Genomic DNA, 20,007 nt, shown 5'->3' on the forward strand with positions numbered 1-20,007 from the left:
TATATTTTTTCAAACCCCAAATTCTATGATACAATAACACAGAAGGGGTCAACAAAGTATGGGAATTCTGTGAAAACACTCAAGCCAGGATTTTCTTTAAAATATATCTGCTTCAGAATTATACTCAAAATTTCAAAATACTAATCCAAGTCTTCTAAGCCGCTCACTAGAAATCTTTGCCCCTGAAGTTTCTATATCTAAGAGGCAGTCTTAGAACCTCACCCAGGCTTGGCCTGTGCAAGGAAAATCCATGGGTTTCTGGTTCTCATTCAATTCACACTGAGAGAATCATATTATTTACCTGGTTATACTGAAATAGGAGACTGAGGCCTATAGTCACAATCCTTTTTTTTAAAAATCCAAAAACAGGCGTTGGAAGAAGGAAAAAGACTGAAACCTACCAAGTGAGTTATATACTACTGGTTTGGAATGCCTTATCTGAAATCCTTGGAGCCAGATATGTTCTAGAATTTATAATTTTCAGGTTTCAGGAAAGTAATACATTGCATATATTAGATATTATTTAATACCTTCATCAAGCTATATGAAGCTGAACCCACGATATTAAACATTCCAGCACCAAAAATGTATAAATATAAATGTACATAAGTATAAACAATAAAGACAATAAAGAACTTTATGTGTGCTCTGATCTGATTTTTTCCAAATAAGTTTGCTGCAAGCTTATAATAAAATTCTGGGTTTTCAGAGTTTAGAGAATTTGGAAATTGTGGATAAAGGTCTGTGGATTTGTATTTTATTTAATATTTAGTATATTCCTATTTACTAATCTGTAGCATATACTAAGTGAAAAAAGCAAGGTGGAGCAAAGCATGAATAGTATGCTATCTTTATTTTCAAGGGATATAAATATTTGCTTATATTTTTAAAATTTGCTTATACTGAAAAAAAAGGAGAAAATGTACACCAAAAACTAAAATAATAGAAGCAAGGAGAACAGAGAACATAGGTTCCTCTGAATATACCTTGACTATAAAAAAAAATTGAATTAAACAATACGTAATCCTTAAAAGTCTAAAACAAAATGAAGCAAATAAATGGGCTAGTGCAGAATCGAGCTGGCAGCACGACCACACCAAGAGGGATGATTTCAATGACTCTAAAACACAGAATTTAAATGAACATCCTTTAGTGAAATATAAGCTAAGGACTAAAAGAACTATTGAAAAATTTAATTGCTTTCAGTTATCACATTGTTGGTGGTAGTGTTGGCAGTCGTTAATCTGAGACTGTTGTCTGTATATTTTGAGATAAAGCAAATGAGTAAATGATATGCTGGTTTGAGTTGGGAACTGGGATTCCAACATCAAAAAAGATGATGCAGATGTATTGTTGAAAGGAAAAAAACAAAAAACAAAAAACTTGAGCACTTGAATTTGAGTTGGAAGTATCAGTATGAACCCAACAAGCAAATTGAAAAAAAGAGTACAACGAAGTAAGGAAGAAATAAAACGAGAGGTGAAACCAATACTTCAAGGAGACTTGATAAACATGTCAATCAATTATTTATACATGTATTTCCTTGCTCTATCCATTGATAAGACCTAGAAATAATGACCTTATAGGCACCAAAAAGCAATGAGACTATGGTTTCTAAATATGGCCTCCTATTAAAAGGAGACATGGTTGATTCCAGGTCTGGGGCAGGAAATGAATAACATAAGCCTGAAATTCTTCTCATCCCAAAAGACAAGTAAACCACTGGTGTTCTATCAAAATGAGTGAGGGGGCCAACTCAAAGAAGCTCTGAGTGGCCCAAAATGGAACAATTTCAGAATCAATAGGTATACAATCGATTGAACTTGATCAAATATGTCTAAATCTATGAAACAAACTCACTGGTCACATTCACAGGATGTGGACACCATCATATTATTTTTGAAAACAGGTCAATAAAGGAAAAGAAACAAGCACTTTATCTAGCTTTCCTGTACAGTCTATCTCTGGGTGACCAAATAGTTGATGAGGAGACATTTCTCTTTACAGAAAAAATTATCACACTAGTAAATAAAGAAGGAATGGTAGAATCAGAATATCCCTCTTTTGTAATTTTTAATTAAATAATTAATCTAGTCATTGCTCATCAATGGCTGCTGGCATAACCAGAAGAGAGAAAATTGGACATTATGTTCTTTGTGAGAGACGTCATTAAAAAAAATAAAACTTGAGTCCAATCAAGCCTCCAGATTTCATTACCAATTTATAACAAATACAGGGGACAGAGAAAGATAAAAAAATGACATTATGGGGATGCAATAGGCAAATCTTATGTATCATGCATATCTTTTTATTCAGATGTTTTGATAACTGGGGCCTTACTGACTGTGGGAGACTGCCCTCCCAGGGCTAACTAATTCCTAGAAATAGTAAAGAACTCACCTTTGAGCACACCTTTCATATACAAACTAACCAATTCAGAGTCAACATCCCCCAAACTCAGGCTCTTAAACCCCAGACCAATATTCCCCTGCCCTAATCACCCTAGGGCCAGGTACCAGACAACTGAACAGCCCTTATGACTCAGCTCACTGAAATTCAAACTAGCCAGTTTTAAACTTGCTTGCCTGCCTTGCTTTGCCTTTCCACAGACACCACAATAAAGGCACTTGCCCACATTTTCCTCCTGTCCCTTCTGCCTCCTAACTGACCCTGATGCTTCCCCGTGTGGCCCTGCATGGCCTGGCCTGCCCCTTCTCTTGGGAGCTGTGAGTAACACATTTTCTTTTCAGTGGCAGTCATCTCCTGATCTGTTGGCCTCACCACACCTGAACAATAATAAAACCTACATTTTAAATCACCTTGACATTGTAAAAACTCTACAAGACAAATGACGAACAAATTACAATGGAATTTACCTCCGTTTTTTAAAAAAGAGAGACAGCAAGGGGATAAAATAAAAGAGAGAGAGAATCTTTTGCTAAAAGAGTTGTAATAAACATATTAACCAATCACAAAGTATAAAATATATTTTACTCTGAATGTGAACCAACTCTTAAAAACATTATGAGACTAATGGAGAAATTTGAAAACTGACTGGTTAGCCGATATTTGATATGATGAAATTGATGATCATATTTTTTAGGTGTCATTATAGAATGGTTGTTATAGTTTTAAAAAGAGACTTTATTTTTTCACGATTCATACTGAAATATTTATGGATTAAATGACAGAATGTCTGTGATTTATAACAATCTGGAGTTATGGGTGTTGGGTAAAAGCAGAAAAAAGTAAGAATGGCTTAAAGGAATAGATGTTGAATCAGGGTTATGAATACCTGGGGACTTATTATGTATCTACTCTGTTTAATTGTGAAATCATTGAAGACTTTCATAATAAAAAATTAAAATCCTTCAAAGAAATTCCTTTGAAGAACATGTCAAATGCACCAATTTTTTAGAAAAGATAAGTGAATTCAGAATGACTAAATAACTTGCCCAATTGCCAGTGGTGAAGCCAGAATCCAAATTCAACCTCTTTGCCCTCCAAAGTCAAAAGAGAGGCTACCTCCGGAAGTTGTTCCCACAGCTCATCTATAAATGAAGGAGTTGGGTTGTTCCTTAGTCCCCAGGGCACCAGCCAGCAGCAAGGGGGACAGTTGTGCCTGTGGAAACAGCAGCCTCAATATGAGGGCCCCTGCTGGGATCCTATCACTTGGTTTCTCTGGATTGTACCCCACCCCGACCTTCAACTTTCCCTGGCCACACAGGCCTCCCTGACTGTTCTTTAAATTCTCCTTTCAACACCCCATGGTGCCCTGCAGAGTGCCCCAGAGTGTGCACAGACACTGTCACCTTGAGTGTGCACAGATTCACGCTCAGGATACTTTCTAAGCTTTCACTTTTCCAGTAATTGTTGGTGAAATATAACCTTTCACCTTCAGTTTATGAACCACATGAATTAACCTCACCATTTTTTTGCCTGCATTTTGGACTCCTAATGCCAGGTCTTGGCTTGACCCCCTTCCTTATACCTCAGACTCCCCTTCTAAATTACTTTTGACTGTTTGCAAAACTCAAATCTGATATGAATAATTGTCAAAATACAAATCGCCATGTCTCTCTCTTATTCAGGGCTAGAAACTGGAGTAAGTGCTTTAGGAATAGTATCCTTTTTAATCCTCAGAATAGTCCTTCAAAGGATGAGGATCTGCCAGCACCTAGGATGTTTAAAGAGAGAGCTCTGGGAAAGGGATTAGGGTGGTCTCAAGGTTTGAATTAACCTTGACCTCGACAAAGGATTTAGCAGCCTAGACACCAATATGAGTCTTTAAATACCAATTTGTCTTTCATCTGACTCGAGATCATTCTCAAAGAAAAAGACCCTCTGAGTATCAGTAATCTGCTCTCTCCAACCTCCTCCCCAAAATGATTATCAAACAGCATGTGATCATTCTTTTCTTTTTCTGAATCCAATGTTCTTTACTCGGGATTGCATAGAATTTGTTTTAGCATCTCACAATATATAAAACTATTTGAGAAAGTCAATATATGAACTTGCCTTTTGGGTTTCTGCATAGAACAGAATTGCAAGGATATAAAAATGCAACTAGGAAAAGTTTTTATTCCTCTCTCCCCATTCTTTTTGCCCTTCCCCATGCCAGGTCCACCTCATGGTGTTTGCCACTATTTTTCTTCATTCAAACATCAAATAATCACCTGAACATATCAACTGTAAATGTCTCAAACCGCCATGGGGCAGAGTGAGCCCCACTTTCTCCTACAAGAATTTCACTTTATGCAGACTAAATTTAGAAAGTTATCAACTTCTTGGTAGCTCACAGCGAAAAGGAATGTGACAATGAATATACTTTTGTTCATGTAAAACTGAAAAATTGTGCTCTACACTGGAATTTGACACAACATTGTAAACTGACTATAACTCAATTTTAAAAATATTAAAAAATAATAATAAAAAAGGAAGAAAAAAAGTTATCAACTTCTTGAAAGAGTTAGGGAGTTTTCAAATTCAATTTTCTTGTTACAGGCTTTAAACTGTTTCCTAGTTCTGGTGCATTAGATCCTGGGGCATGGAAAAAAATTTTGCCTTTGATGCAAGTTTTAGAAAGAAATGTAGGTTTGTGCTGCACATCACTGTTAAGGAGTCAGTGCTTTTCCCATTCCTGTTAGCCAATAGAACAGAAACCATGAGCTTAAATGAGTTTAATTCTTCCATTGAGACAGTTGTCATTCCTCATCAGACATCAAATATGACAGCACGAGATGTCACCCTCATAAGACCCTCATCACCTATTACTTTCACTCCCACTTGAAAATTAAATGCATGAGCAAATCTTTAAAAAGTATTTGAAAAGTAACATATTTTCCTTATTGGATGTACAAGTGCTATTCTAAATAATTTACTTCAGAAATCTATTATTCCTTTATGAGTTTGGTCCCTATTCCTCTTAGAGACTTATTTCTCTTACCTGATAAACACCACATTTCCTCCATTCATCCTTTAAAAGCCATCTGCTCCATCTTTCCTGATTAACTCCCCCACCAACACACACACACACACACACACACACACACACAAACACTACAGACCTTAAGCACAAATAGATTATTTAGCCTCATTTAGTAGCAAGTTACTTCCGCATACATTTATTACTTCTACTCATAGCTAGTCATAATTAACTAGATTGGAAACTCTCCAAGGGCAGGAATTATTTTATCTATTATTTTATCCTCTAGTGCAGGGCCTGGCTCTGAATAAATGCTGAGTGACTCGTTAATTCACAGCCATTAATTATTTGGGCAAGTGTCAAATGTATTGAGATGATGGTTTAATAATAATCACCTGCAGTAATGACAACACATCGATTTAAGTCCTTGTCTCTACTGGCTAACTTCTTCCAGAAAATGCTTATGAATTTTGCATAAGAGTGTGGTCGTTCTTGACATTACTGTTTCATGAGATTTATAATCTTGCAAGCCATTTGTCACTGAAACAATGTGGAAGATAAAAGTAATTTCAGTAATACACTGAAAATGTTCTGCTGTCGAAATGTTTGTACAAACATCGAATAAAATGAGGAGAGGCATGTTTTAGAAATACTCTAGGCTGGTGACAAGGACACAGAAAGCAGTGCTGTCAGGCCCTGGGCAAGGATGTACCTAACTCGCAGTGAACCAGTTTTCTTGGGGCCCCATTAAAGATTAACTGGGACTGAAGAGGACAAAGACCCACCTACCGCTCCCTCTCATATTCTCTGGGGGGACTGGGCTTAGAGCTAGTTACCAGCAATGATTCTCTCCTCCTCAACTAGACCTCTTGCTATGTAATAATCTGTTAGAAAAAGTGAGATATATTAATTTTCAGGACATCAAAATTCCAGATGGGAGAGAGGGTTGTGGCACAGCTACAAGGGCCCCATCACAGCAGAAGCATGACTTATGTATTCATTCATTCAACAAATATTACCTCCCACACGGCCAGGCACACATCACACTCTTACTGTCTCATCTGGTGGCAGAGGTGGGCATACACATCTCACAGTGTCACGAAATACACACCATGACAGGTGCCAGGGAGGCACCTCCTTCCTGAGCCCAGGCCAAACCTTCCAGCTCAAGCTTAGAAGCTTCAAAAATGCTTTCCCATGAAGCATTGATTTCCCAAATAAATCTGGGACTTATTCCTCACCCCCCCAAAAAGATTGGAGATAAAAATCAGGTAATATAACATTGCCCGAAGTGTATTCCAAGGACCACTAGTTCTGCAGGATGATAACAACTGTTACGCAGTGGGGTGGGGTGGGGGAATTCCTGGTCCCTGAAGCCTGGAAACCGCTGATTTAACTAATGTAGGATTTTTTTTTTTCAGATCCCTTAAAATGTTAGTGTGCATTATGAATCACTAGAAGAGGACACAGTATGCAATAGTTCCCAGAGTTAGCTAAATGCAGATTTGTTTTTCCAAGGGACCTTTTTCTTATTGGACACACTCTTAAGAAACCGTTCTCAAGCTTTCCCGAGGCCCACTCTCTCCATAATGTAAACACAGTACAAAGTCAATCATAAAAATATGTTGATCTCAATGATCAAATATTAAGGTCCTAAAGGAGGGTATAAATCCATTTCAAAGATCAAGAAATGCTGGATGATGGATTTTTTCCAAATGCTTTCTTCCTAGTTTAAATATGTGTAGACAAACTTCTTCCAGCTCCCAGGACTGGACTCTCAGCCGCCCTTAGGGTGCCCTACTTTAGGCTTACGAATTGGAATACAAGCTTGGTTTCCTGTTTCTCCAGCAGAACTGGAAAATATGTTGATGCAGCTTAAAAAACAAACACTGTAACTCAGGAGCTTAGGCAGCCTAGCTTTAGGTAGATCAGAGCAGCCTCTGCAAAACCAGGAGCTGCGGACACGGGTTCTGAGCTGCAGCTGTACATTAGAATCACCTGGGGAGCTTAAACAAACCCCACGCCAGGATCCAGACTCGCCCCAGATGAATTAAATCAGATTCTCTGGAGGTGAGGCCTGAGAATTGTTCTTTTTAAAAACTCCCAGGTATTTCTAATGTACAGTTAGGACTGAGAGGCACTCAAACCCAAAAGGTCCATCTGTAAGTCACAGCAGCCAGCTGCCAGCCTGCCCTATTTTCAGGGCTTGGTAATTTGGGGAGGACTTGCAGAGTTATATTAATTTGCTTGAGCCGCTGTAACGAAGTGCAACAAGCTAGGTGGCTTAGACAGCAGAAGTGTATTTTCTCACGGTTCTGGGGGCTGGAAGTCCGAGATCAAGGTGTTGTCAGGGTTGGCTTCTCCTGAGGCCTCTCTCCTTGGCTTGCAGACATGGTCCTTTCTCTGTGTATGCCTCCCTGGCATCTCTGTGTTTCCAAATTTCCATCAGTCAGATTGGAGAAGGGCACAATCTAACCCCTCATTTTAAGTGAATCACTTTTTTTAAAAGTCCTGCCTCTAAATACAGCCACATTCTGAGGTGCCAGGGGTCAGAGTTCCAACATACGAATTTGGGGGAGACACAACTCAGGCTTTATGTAACAAGTGTAATAGGAGACCCCAGAGTCTCCAGGAAACACTATATTGTCGTAACCACAAAACTGACACTTTTCCTGCTTCCATCACAGTTAAGCCCATGACACAACACAGGGAAAAAGAACAGCTTTGCCCCTTGAAGTAAATAAAAAATAACAAAGTCACCCTGCCTAGTATGGCTCCCAAGAGAATAAAAATTTGAACACGTCCCATAAACCTTAATTTTCTTAAAAAAAAAAAAAAAAAAAAAAGGCCAGGGTGGGTGGTGTTTAACTTCTTTGACAGTGGTATTTTCAGGTATAACACAAACTTTGTGAATATGATAATCATGTGAAAAATTTCTCTTTTCCCTTCATGTACAGACTAATAACAACTAAAATAAATATAATAAGGACAAATGTCATATCACCATAAACCAGTCGTCTAAATTTGATCATCTTGGTAAGCTTTGTGGTATTTTTCCACTAAACACCTGTTGTGGTTGTTAATGGGCACATCAATCCTTTTGAAGTCTGACACCCTTGTACTTTGAGAGTGAAGGAAAAAATATACATTTTTCTTTTCCAAGCGCTTTTGTGTCTGAGTCTTTTTGCAGTGCTGGAGTCTCCAGCGAAGAGATTTCAGTGATGAAGATTTCACTTGCCAGAGCTGACGGAACAGCTTCACCTCAGAATGCACTCACCTCGCGTGCTGTGCGAAGACGTGCCTTTTTTTCGTTTGCCGAATGAGTCTTATGCAGCCAGAGAGCTTTACTGTCACTGTTTTTTCCTTCCTAACTCTGTGCTTTTCTGGCCATTTCTATTTGAATCAAGTCTGACTCCGAGTATGGTTTGAACACGGGCAATAATTTATTCCCCATTAATGACTGAAAAGTAGAGATTCTAGGTTTCTGGTGGCCCGTGGCAGGGACTCTGGTTTATCTGGATTTTTGTTTATTTGTTGGACCTGGAGGTTCTGATACCTTTGACTATTAAAATGTTAATACAAACGTCCTATACAATGAGGAGAGGTGTGTTTTAGAAATACTCTAGGCTGAGGATAAGATTAGATGTAGAAAGCAGTGCCATCAGGCCCCAGGAGAGGATGTACCTAACTGACCTGCAATGAGCCAGCTTTCCTGGGCCCCAAGTGAAGATTAGCTGAGGCCCGAAGAGAACCAACACCTCCCCACCTCACCATCCCAGATTCTCTGAGGGACTGGGTTTATGGCGAGTCATCAGCCAAGCATATCTCCCCATCAATAAGAGCACATCACTCAAGAAAATTTTCTGGGCCTACAGGAGAGGCAAACAATCTTTGAGGCCTACAGTGGCTGGACCCTGGAGTGAGTTTTGTGTCCCACTTATTATTTCTCTCTAGCTGAGGTTATAAAACTGAAGCTGCTAGTTCTTTTTGTGTGAGAAAAAAAATTTTTTTTCTTTTCTCTTCTTGCAAAAGAAAGGTAATGAAATAGTTTGCTTATCACATTCTGTATGTGCAGCTACCCACTCCCTCTCTTCTCCTACCTCTCATCTTCTTTTCTTCTCCCCCAACCCCCTAAAAAAACCTTTGGAGATTAATTGGTTATAAAGACCTTTCATGTTGTGTGCCCTTGATGGATACAAATTGGTCAGATAAAGGAGGGGAAAATTAACAAATTACATTACAAAGTTACTTGTATTTATGGGAGCACTTTTCTTCATTGGCATATAGAAGCACTCATATGAATTTAAAATAATAATTTTAAAGATTTAAAATAAATTTAAAAGTAATTCCGGAAAGACGGAAAAGTCAGATTTTAATGTTTTCAATGTGTTGGTTCTTAAAAAAAAAAAAAACTTCAAAAGCTTGCTACATCTATACCTCAGAGGAATAAAAAGTTTCATTCTCAGATAAATTAATGGCCTTGGTTATACGTTACAAGATAAAAAGCACAAGAATGCTAAGGGACTTCAAACACAATTTAAAGACTTTTCAATATTTGGTTTATAAATATAGATAGATGTTCATAAGGTATAAATCTTTTGAAAAGTTTAAGAGACTTGCTCAAGGTGAAAATTTTAATTCAAAGCAATTAATTATATTTCTTCCTGATTTTATCACAATACCAGAAAATATATTCTAGTTTATACAAAAGTTGGGTTTATTATGGAAAGCCTAATTAATCTAAATGTTTTAAAGTCCCATGAGTTAAGAGAGTTTTCATTATTATAAAAATGTGAAAATATTCATCCAACTAAATAAATTATAATAATTAATGTCCTTTAAAAGGGTTTACTCTGGTTAAATATGATAATTCTGTAATATATATGTATGAAATCATATACACACATGAAATCCCTATTGTTTACATTGAAGTGAAATTCGTGTAACATAAAACTAACCATTCTGAAGTGTCTAAGACAATAGCGTTTAGTATATTCACAATGTTGTACAACCATCGCCTCTACCTAATTCCAAAACTAGATGGGGTTTTCATCACCCCAAAAGAAAACCTCAAACCGTTAAGCAGTTACTCCCTACTCCTCCCCATCCCCAGCCCCTGGCAACTACCAGGCTGCTTTCTGTATCTGTGGATTTACTTGGTCTGGATATTTCATATAAATGGACCTTTTGCATCTGGCTTCTTTCGCTTAGCATAATGTTTTCATGGTTCACTCATATTGTAGCATATATCAGTACTTCTTTCATTTCAACAGCTGGAATAATATTTCGTTATACACACACACACACCCCCACACACCCACCCCACATTTTGTATATTCATTCAATTGTGATGGACATTTGGCTTGTTTCCACCTTTGGCTATTGTGAATGGTGCTGCTACAAACATTCATGCACAAGTATTTATTTAATACTTGTTTTCAGTTCTTTTGAGTATATTACCCAGGAATGGAATTGCTGGGTCATATGGTAATTCTATGTTTAACTTTTCCAGGAACAATCAAATTGTTTTCCACAATGGCTGCACCATTTTATATCCTTACCAATTAACTTTAAGACTCTGAACTAATAGTAAATCAAGCGATTAGTACATGTCTTGTACACCTGAAACCTCTAGTTTTATATACTCTTCCCATAAGTTAGCAGGTTAAAATGGATGTAAAAACTTACTACGTTTAGAACTTTTTTAAAGATGTATTTCATTGCAGAGGGATATGCAAGAGGACGTAAGAGGATGGGTGTATTTTGTTTTGTTCTAAATAAAATTGTCTGGTCGTCCAAGAATATGAAAGAAGATAACAGAAGACAATTTCAGGATATACCACAGATATGGAGACAAGGAAAAAGTAAGTTTAAGAGCCTGGGCTTATAATACCTACATATAATGAATTTGAAATAAGCAAAGAAATATGTTTAAAATGTTTGCAAAGTTGACTCAATGATGATTGATTTATTCATACGATGGAAAGAAGCTTGTGCATCATTTACTACAAATGGCTACGTGGATGGTAATCAAAAAGAGTAAAATAAGAACTTGGGTCTCCTTCTGTTAAAATGATAAAGTGATCCTTGTGTATATAGAATGCTGCTAACAAAAACAAAGACAAAAGAGAAGAGCTAAAAGGTGTTCTGTATCCAGACATCAGTGGTTCTTTTTCTTAGTAAAATGCTGTGTAACTCGTTTTTGTCACACTTTTGTATCAAATTTAACAAGGTGCCTTTAGTTTCAAAATAGAGTTCCAAATAATCATTTTTGTGTATTGTGGTGTTTCCTTTATATATTACCTGCAACCATTTCTTGTCTTCACACATCTATGACTGAGGCTCCTCTAACTCTTTTTAGTATTGCCTTTCCTAAATTTAGGACTCACAATCAGAATTCCAACACTGTAAAGCTATCTCTTATACCTACATCATCTTTGGAGTTTCCCAGATGTCCACTGGGTATCACAAAGATTTGCTCTCTCACCTTTTAACATAGGAGATAATGGAAATAATCTGGCATTCTCTGGTTTTAATGTAATCACACTATTATGTCCACAATATGAAACATAGCAAGTCAAAAAGCTGAACTTCTCTGTGTTCATTACATATAAATAAAATGTTAATGATATAAATGTTTTGGTAACTATGAAATTTTATGTTCATAAGGATGTTATGTTATATTCATGTTACAAAGATGGGCACTATGACTGTCAATAAATAGATTAATTTTTTTAAAGACCCCCCCCTTTTCTATACAAATACTGTTGTCAACTGATGACCATCAGAATACACTTTATGAGACAAATGAAAGACTCTGGAGATTTGACAACACCCTCACTGTTTATAATGTGTTCCTACTCTCATGATAAGCATTAACTAAATCCTTATAAATCCATTGCATATTGCACCTCAATAGAGGATTCTACTTTCTGCACTCTGACAGTGTTGGTTATTATAATAAATTAACCAGAACTTTTGAGTCTTATTATCCACAAATATTTTCTACTTTTCCCTTACACTCACCTAAAGTTCCCTGCTACAAGCACAGATCAGAAATTGAGTCTTTTAAGGGGGGGGGGAATATATACATATATATATAGAACTTCAGGAAAGGACTGAACTAGATACTTGGGACAGTTGAAATTACAAGGACTAGACTCAAGGGCCCCATTATAAGACAACATCTCCACTACACTCAATGAGACTGTCAAAAGAATGAACTGGGCCGGGGAGCAGTGGGGTATAGCCCACTGGTAGAGTACGTGCTTAGCATGCAGAAGGTCTTGGGTTCAATCCCCAGTCCCTCCATTAAAAATAAATAAACAAATAAACCTAATTACCTACCCCCACCAAAAAAAAAATTAAAGGAGACTGAATCAGGATGCCCAGAACTTTCCCCTCCAAAAGTGACTTCATGGAGATAAACTGTTTAGTCTGAGATCAACAAAACACAAATTAACTCCCTAGAAGTAAATGAATGGGATGAACTGATTTAATTGTGGCCAGCGTTCTATTTTAAATGCTCAGGTGGAGAAAACTCTTTTCTTTCTTCTTAATCCAGCACCAACCCTCAATTTAACAGGTTACACTTGTTCAAACTGGTATGAAGCCCTCTTGAAATGCTATGTTGCTCCAACTGGACCTTCAGGATTGGGGTAAGGGAAATTCCATAAAAGATCTTAATGCAGATTATAAATTAATAAATCATGAGGGGAAACAGGAATAATCATTCTGTTAAAAAAAAAAAAGTAAAACAATAAAACAATGGCAACAATGGTTAAATATTTTTCAAAGTACCTTTACCAAGTCCCTTCACTCCCTGTAACTATGGTTATTATTTGCTTAGATTCAATAAGAATGTGTTTGTTTTCCAACCCAGGGTAAAATTGGATAAGTCAAATCAAATCAAATCCGTATTATGATCTGAAAAGATACTGCATATAAATAACTGTGTATGAGATCTTGGAGCATTCTCTTACCCGGTTCATAGAGGGGAAAAAAAAGATGAATAGAAGACTGCTTATGGTAACGGCTTTCCCTAGCCTGCCCGGGCTTTGTTTTGGGTATTACCTGCTTGTGTCAATCATGCCAACTTGAGCTGCCAATGTTCTAAATATATTTGTCCAAGACTGAATAAGTGTCTTCTGGGGGAAAAATCTCTACTATGATCATGCCAGAATTCTCTACTAACAGAGCAGGATGAGCCCAAGGACTGCACCTTCACATTCAGAACAAGGCCATCCACGTCCTGCCACGAACCGGGTCTGCAAGCTGCCCCATGGCTTATGGAGCCCCCTGCCCCAAAGGCAGGCCAGGAACCTCGACAGACCAGGGGGTGTCGGGGAAAGATGAGACCCAGAGGCACCATGGTGGCTACTTTTATTTGTCAGTGTATCTGGATCACAGGATGCCCAAATGTTGAAAAATGGCATTTCTGGGTATGTTTCCAGATGAGATTAGACTGAGTAAAACAGTCAGCTCTCCCCAGTGCGGGTGGGCCTCATCTGGTCCATTGAGGGCCTGAACGGAGCACAAATGTGGAGGAAAGGAAAGTTCCGTCTCTGCCTGTTTAAGCTGGGACATCAGCAGTCTTCTCCTGCTCTCAGACCATGACTTACACCACCAGTGCTCCTGGTTCCCAGACCTCTGGACTCAGAACCTATCAGCTTTCCTGGCTCGTCAGATTAAAGATAGAGACTGTGAAACTTCCCAGTTACCACATGAGTCAAATCCCTATAATAAATCTAACTATTTATCTATCTACCTACCTACCCATCCATCATCTGTCAATCATCTTATCTATCATCAATTCTCTACTATCTATCAATCTCCTATTTGTTCTGTTTCTCTGTGCCCTGACTAGTCCTTACATCCAAAAATTAAAGGTATTGAGGGCAAAGCCTGATAGAAGTGAATTGGAGGCTTCTTGTTTTCTGATCTCACTGGACAAACTGACAACGAAAGTATAATACTTCGGAGATATACAATTTGTGCTCCAGCAGCTTTACGAGGCCTCCAGACAGAAGTAACTTTTAAGTCTAAATATTATGTTCCTCTAGTTCTTTTGAATGTACAACAGGAGGGTCTTTGTGTATTAAACATTTGCTACTCCTATCAAAATAAAACTCATCAAATAAAATAAAACATCATATTAATGGTACTGAATCAGAAAATCACTAAGCATCTTATGTGGTCAAATCCACACCTTCGGGGCAGGAACTTGAACAAAGGATGGACTCAGGAAGCAAAACTGGTATTTTGCTCTGCCTCCATTGTGATCAAGGGTGATGACATACTACAGTCAGGAAACAGGGAAATAAAAAAGAAAAAGAGAGAGAATTTGCACCTTGAGATAAACCAGAAATGATAGTGGCACTCTGTCTATGTCTGGTCCACAAGGTAATAAAAACTCAGGCAATTCCCACCAACACGAACTCCCCAAACAAAATAAAGCTTAATGCCTGACTTTCACAATATCAGTATAGGTGGGTATGACAATCCTGCAAGAAAGTTACTGCTTTCTACCATGAACAAAGGAGTATAAATTTGGCCAACTTATAATCCTGTGGTTTTCTCCCTTTATTGGCTCTTTACGTGGAGAGTTGGTCCTTTTGAAGTCTGATTCCCTTCCCCTCTTTGCAACTTCATTTTTTCCCCTCATTTCTCCTTTTAAAATGTCTGTTGGTTTATCAAAGCTTGAGGGGAAAATTCCCGTATTTTAATAGCCAGGCACTCCCATAGATGAGGGTTTCTCTCTCTTTGGGAGCATGTTTTCATGTGCATCAGGAGAAGGGGCTGCCGGAACTGCTACCTCCTTCTCCCTTCCCAGAGGCACCAAAGCCACAGGCTTGAGGGGTGGCTACAGAGGGAGCACATGGCTTACCTCCGCTGAGGGCTAATTAGCTCTCTGGGGCTGCTGGTCTGCAGGGGAGGGACAGTGCAAAAGGAGATCTGTTTATTTCACTGTTACCAAATGTCAGGGGCCCTTTGTGCAACTTGCTAAGGGACAGAGCATTTCTCATTGTGCACCTGTGAATGTCACTCTGTGCATCCCTCGTCTCATCACACTTCCACAAGCTCTTGCCCCAGTTATGCTCAGAAAGCACAGCCGCCGACCCCCTGGAATGTGCTATAGCAGAAAAGGAAAAACCGCACTGCTATTCTTGGTCAGTTTAATACTGAGGAGCTTCAGATTCTCTATAAAATGAAAGAAATTCAATTGTGTGAGGTCACCAGGTCACAATCTCCCCGAGAACACTGCTATTCGGAGCAAAACATCCTTCTCGGAGGGGTCCTTGAAGTTTAATAACATCAGTCAGTTGCGGCAAGACCCTGTGAGCCCATAATCCCAAAATGAGCCTCTGTGTGCTGTCTATTACGGAGGCGCTCCCGTCTACCTGTGTGCAATTTTAGATCATCAAAGGTGACATTGAACGCTGTCTCCTAAATTTCAATCACAGCCTTAACCACCCTGTGATTTAGCCAATAGCAGGCCTGTGACTCTCTGGGAACAAAAGGCCACCTTCCCAAGGCTGGAGGACACACTTATTCCGCCGCGGGAAGCAGAGAAGCACACGCAGCAAAAACCAGGCAACATCAAGAGTGTTTGCTTCGTTGCTGTGTCGCGACACGCGATTGCTGTGTCCCTCATATTGCGCTGCAGGTAATTTTATACAAACTTCTTTTTTAGTTTAAAGAATGTACACATGATTGCCTCTCGTCATTAAACAGCAACCTCAGTAAAAAGTGAATATGTACCGAAGGAAGGGAAAAGCACATTGCTACCTACCAATGCCTCCAGTAAAGAAGAATCTCAAATAACTAATGTTGAGTGAAAAAGGCAGACACAATGAGTCCTATATCAGTAAGATTCCATTCAGATGAAGCTCAAAAATAAGCAAAATTAATCTGGAATTGCCTCCCTCGGAGTGGCCTTATTGCCCAGGGGTCCCGGGGTAAAAGAAACGGTGACTGTTTGCATGCGGATGTGCATATGCAAAAATCATCAACTTTTACTGCATGTAACTTCACTGTTTGTGACGGTCTGAATGTCTGTGTCCTCCTCAAATTCTTACGTTGAAATCTTAACCCCCGAAAGTGATGGTATGAGGAGGTGGGGCATTTGGGAGGTAATTGGTCCTGAGGAATGGGATTGGTGCCCTTATAAAAGAGACCTCACAGAGCTCCCTCCCCCCTTTCACCCTTTAAGGACACACGGAGAAGGTGCTAGCTCTGGACCAGGAAGAGAGTCTTTGCCAGAACATGACCATGTTAGCACCTTAATCTTGGACTTCCCAGCCTCCAGAGCTACCAAGCCAAAAATCTCTGTTGTTTATAAGCCACCCAATCTGTGGTATTTTGTGACGGCAGCCTCAATGGACTAAGATACTGTATAAAACTTGTGCTTCAATTTTTTAAAGTTTTTAAAAACCCACTACCTACACGCTTGAGCTCCAAAGCTGGGGCTCAAAAGACTACTCTCTACCACTAAGGGCACGTGGCGGACCCCATCCCCTGCCACTCCTCTCACTGAATTGGCCCAGTATGGCCCAGTTGCCCCTCACAGGAGGGTGGTTGTCCCACTGTTCGTTTGGCCTGTATTTCCCGTGTACAGAAATGCTGGGATGCACCCGGCTGCGCAGTTCTCTGCATGCTCACCCAGTCAGACAGTATTTCCTCCTCCTTGTGACCAAAACACTGCAGTGTGGTTGCCATCAAGATGACGGACGTGGTCTGGCATCTCCCCGCAGCCTCCGTCCCTCTCACCATCCTTTTTTAGAAATAAATGGCCCAGACTGGTACAATCTAACCTGCAGACTGCTCACATCTCTGCCTCTGCAGCATCCCCTGAAACTGCCCCAGCCACTTTCTTGTCTGTTTTATTCAATTCATTTTCCATTGTTAATCATAACACGCATGTGCTAATTGGTGCCCCCTCCTCTTCTTGAGTCAGTGAGCTTGTTGGGACCTGAAGAGGAACAGGAATGCAAAACCCTTCAGCCAAATCATGACCAGAATCAGATTTCAGCTCACCCAGCTTGGCCCTGACATGCTGGTAGATAACTGCTTCTCCCCATCAATCCTGCCCAGCCAGGGCAGTGCCTCAAGATCTACAATGTGATTTGCATCTTCAGTTATTGAAGTTCAGTCTATGTAAACCTAACAGTACAGGGATGCTATCAGTCCACTGGGCTTTAGGATCAGGATACTTAAGCAGAAAAGAGGTAAATTTGAAGATGTCCTTTGCCAAGCTTGGAAGCAAAGCTACACTGAAGAATAAGCACCGTTAAAGATTTTTTACTTTAGTGGGGTGACATTTTTAAATGGGAGCAGAGGAATTTTTTTCCACCTGTTTCCTTCTATTGGCAAGATCCCTTGCAACATCTTTGAGATCTGAGAGAAATAATCACCTGTTTTATTTTTGACTCATACCATAGACCAGTAGCAAAGGAAATCTCTGCACTTTCACTCTTTGGAAACCAGGCAATGTTCTCTGAAACCTGATGTGTGCCTTCAAAGCTCTGGCACTGGGCGTGAGTTTCAAAATCATATTTTTCTCTCCAAATAATTGTCCTTGTCTATGCTCAGTCAGGGCTTTGCTCTCCTAAAGCCCCAGGTTTAAATCAAAACACAAACACAAAGAAAACACTACTCAATTTTAGCCACTTAAATAAAATAACTTTCTGCATCCTCATTAATTCTGTTCACAGGCCATGCAGGGTCAAGCATATTATTTCTTATTTTATATCAGAGTTTTAGATTGACAAACATGATTTACATTATTTTAGTTGGTCAGCCCATATGGCAGCTTTGAAAGTCAGAGAAGAATTATATGCCCATTTCACACGTGAAAAAAAAAAAGCAAAAGTCAAGGTCACTTAGCAAATACATGTCCGAGAAAGCATTTTCAGGACTTGATTTTCCAATTCATGTCATTATTTTTTAAGTTTTACCAAATACTATGTTTTATACTCATTTCCCCATTAGCCACCCTAAAGCATTGCTGGGAATGTCACCATGGATGCCTGAAGGGGCGGTAACCCTACCAGAAGCCCAGGGTTCCTCAGTGTGGGCCTCGAAGTGCCTGAAAATAAACACCCTGGAATAGCTCAGCTATTCTAGATACCATTCTAGATGGGTCTATGATGGTTGGTCCTGTTGAGACGGGAAGGAAGGGGGCAGGGCATGGCCATTCAAGGAATGACACAGCAATTAACACCAAAATGATGGAAGATTCAACTCCCAGTAGGCCTTAAGGCCCAAGATGGTGGGAGATTAGACTTCCAGTAGACCTTGAGCTTCATGTACGCTCACTGTAATATATTAGCATGCTAAATCACACTCCCACAGGCGCCATGAGAGTTCTGAGGCTGACGATGAAAGGTCAAAAAGTGGGTGGTAGCCCAATTACTGGGAATCCCGGCCCTTTCCTCCAGAGTAGTTCGAACAACCATCCCACTTGTTAGCATATGGAGCTACCGAGCCCATAAAAACTAACAACTCCCACACCTTGTGGCCACTCTCCCTTCTGAATGAGACGGCCCGCACTCTGTCTATGGAGTGTGTATCTACTTTTACTTTAAACTGAGCACCCAACCCCCACACCTTGTGGCCTTTCTCTTGCCTTCTGAAACAGCCTGCACTATGTTTATGGAGTATGTATCTCTCTGAATAAATCTACCTTTATTCAACTGCTCACTCTTGAATTTTTTCCTGTGAGAAGCCAAGGATCCACACTTGGCAGGATGAGTCCCAGGGACTCAGTTGGGACCTGGAACACACCTTCCTCTCACCTACATTCATTTTTCCTATATCACTGTCACTGGCAGTCCATAGACCTTGGTCACATTGCATTTACCAAAGCTCTCGAGGTTCTATGCTTTGGGTTCTCCTTCAATGCCACAAGCCAATTATTTTCACGTTTGCCTGTTACCCAAGGAAATGTGAGACTCATAACATTTACTGTTTCTGCTATGTATGGTTCAATATGGCGGACATGGGGCATTTGCTTAGACACACATGACTATTTCAACTAAAGAAGCCCCCTAAGTTCCCCCAAAATGTTCTGTCATGGCAAAGGCCAAAAATGCTTCCAGGTGTGTTTTGATAATATTGTCAATGGCTTTAAATATAAAATAGCCCCTCTCATAAAGGAGGAACATAGTCAACACTGCTTGGAGGCCTCACTGCCTTCAATAGCCAGTCACCCTCTTTCCTGATCAGAGAAGAAGCCACACATTGTTCTGTGAAGAGAAAGACTGAAATGCTATCAGCTAGAATGTAGGCTGGAGAACCAGTCTGACTCCCAAATCCTTTTTTTAACTTGTCAGTTGGTTCCAAGACATTACCTACTGCTGTTCCCATTACTAATCGGGGAGCTTTCTGCTATACAACAAATGAACTAAAACTCATGAGTTGGTTTCATTTCCTTTAAAGTCTGATCATTACTAAGAAGTACCAACCCTCAAGCTTATTAAAATCTAAGTGTGGGCTGCTTTTAACCTGGGGCTAAGTCACTTTACTGTAAGAGAACTCAATTTGCTTCTTCTCCCAGCCTCTGGGATTTTCCCTCAACTTTT

This window comes from Camelus dromedarius, chromosome 28 (assembly GCF_036321535.1).
Source record: "Camelus dromedarius isolate mCamDro1 chromosome 28, mCamDro1.pat, whole genome shotgun sequence".
In the NCBI taxonomy this organism is placed as follows: domain Eukaryota; kingdom Metazoa; phylum Chordata; class Mammalia; order Artiodactyla; family Camelidae; genus Camelus; species Camelus dromedarius.